A 2,221-nucleotide genomic window follows, 5' to 3' on the forward strand; every position below is an offset into this window, starting at 1 on the left:
CCAGGAAATTAAAGAAGAAATTTAAAAAATTTATCAAAGCACATAATAATGAAAATGCAGTAGTCCAAACTCTTTGGGATGCAACAAAGGCAGTCCTAAGAGGAAAGTACATTGCAATTCAGGCCTATCTCAAGAAGCAAGAAAGGTCTCAATTACACAACCTAACCATACACCTAAAGGAACTAGAAAAGGAGCAGCAAATGATGCTTAAAGCCAGCAGAAAAGAAGAAATAATAAAGATTAGAGCAGAAATAAATGATATAAACAAAATTATTAGAACAGATCAATAAGAATAAAAGCTGGTTTCTAATTTTTTTAATGTTTATTTTTGAGAGAGAGAGACAGAGCACAAGTGGGAGAGGGGCAGAGAGAGAGGGAGACACAGAATCTGAAGCAGGCTCCAGGCTCTAAACTGTCAGCACAGAGCCCAACACAGAGCTCAAATTCACAAACTGCAAGATCATGATCTGAGCCAAAGTCAGATGCTTATCTGGCTGAGCTACCCGGGTGCCCCTAAAAGCTGTATTTTTCTTAAAGAATAAACAACATTGATCAAACTTATCAAAAAGAAAGAGGACCCAAATAGATAAAATCACTAATGAAAGTGGAGAGATCACAACCAACACCACAGAAATACAAAGTTATGAGAGAATAAATATGAAAAATTATATGCCAATAAACTGGGCAATCTGGAGGAAATGGACAAATTCCTAGAAGCCCACATACTACCAAAACTGAAACAGGAAGAAAGAGAAAGCTTGACCAGTCCATAACCAACAAAAAATTGAATCAGTTATCAAAAATTTGGGGGGGTTAACTTCTTAAAATTCTAAGTTCACTGTGCTTCACCCCAATTATGGTGCAGATCAGAATCATGGAATTGGTGAACTCAATAATTATGAATACCATTTACAGGGGGATTCATTCAGTCTTAGGAAGTAACTCCATTAAAATTTGATTGAAACCAGTTTACCATCTTGTTCTCTCATTCGTGAGATAATACTTCATATGTTATCACTTTATATATGAATCATGTTCTTACTTTTTGAAAATTATACTTTGACCACTTTGGAGACCCACCAAGATTTTCAAGTGGACTCACCTTCTGGAGTAATAAATTGTGTTTCCTAAGCTATGCACTTCATAAGACATTTAGACTTAGTTATGTCTCTCCTGGGTTCTCACCTTCACTGACATTTTGATATCTGTTTTATTTTTCTGCTTTGGTGGTTTTTGTTCATTGTTTGGTTTGCTTCTGATTCTACCAAGTTTGGTTCCAGTGCTGGTTTTGCACATGGCTAATAGGTTATTCCTCATTGACAACAAAAGAGATTGTGAATTTAGTTATATGATTTAATAATTTGGCAGTCTCTATTAGGATGGTGAGGATCCATCATGTGTTAAATTCTGTAGCTCCCCTCACCATGTTTTATGTTGAAGTCCTAATCCCCAGTAATTCACAATGTGAATTTAACTTGGAAATAAGACCATTACAACTGTAAAGAGTTAAGATTAGGATGAGCCCTAATCTAATATGACTAGTCTCCTTTTAAAAGGGGGAAACTTGATTCACATTTGCACCAAAAACTATAAAATACCTAGGATTAAACCAAACCAAAGATGTAAAAGATCTGTATGATGAGAACTGTAGAAAGCTTAAGAAAGAAATTGAAGACACAAAGAAATGGAAAAACATTCCATGCTCATGGATTGGTAGAATAAACATTGTTAAAATGTCATTATTACCCAAAGCAATCTACATATTCAGTGTAATTCCAATCAAAATTGCACCAGCATTCTTCTCAAAGCTAGAACAAACAATCCTAAAATTTGTATGGAACCACAAAAGACCCCAAATAACCAAATTCATATTGAAGAAGAAGACCAAAATGGGAGATATCACAATTCCAGACTTCAGCCTCTACTACAAAGCTGTCATCATCAAGACAGTATGGTAGTGGCACAAAAACAGACACATAGACCAATGGAATAGAACAAAGGACCCAGAATTGGACCCACAAGTGTATGGCCAATTAATCTTTGACAAAGCAGGAAAGAGTATCCAATGCGGGGAAAAAAACCAGCCTCTTTAACAGATGGTGCTGGGAGAACTGGACAGCAACATGCAGAAGAATGAAACTAGACCACTTTCTTACACCAAACACAAAAATAAACTCAAAATAGATAAAGGGCCTGAACGTGAGACAGGAAACCATCAAAA

At 35.9% G+C, this 2,221-nt stretch overlaps 1 protein-coding gene across 1 annotated transcript in view; it reads left to right on the forward strand.

Moving 5' to 3' along the window:
* Positions 1-2,221, forward strand: part of LOC115300967 (olfactory receptor 4F3/4F16/4F29-like) — a 53,699-nt gene that overhangs the window by 50,796 nt on the left and 682 nt on the right.

The sequence above is a fragment of the Suricata suricatta genome, chromosome 9 (assembly GCF_006229205.1).
Source record: "Suricata suricatta isolate VVHF042 chromosome 9, meerkat_22Aug2017_6uvM2_HiC, whole genome shotgun sequence".
Lineage (NCBI taxonomy): Eukaryota > Metazoa > Chordata > Mammalia > Carnivora > Herpestidae > Suricata > Suricata suricatta.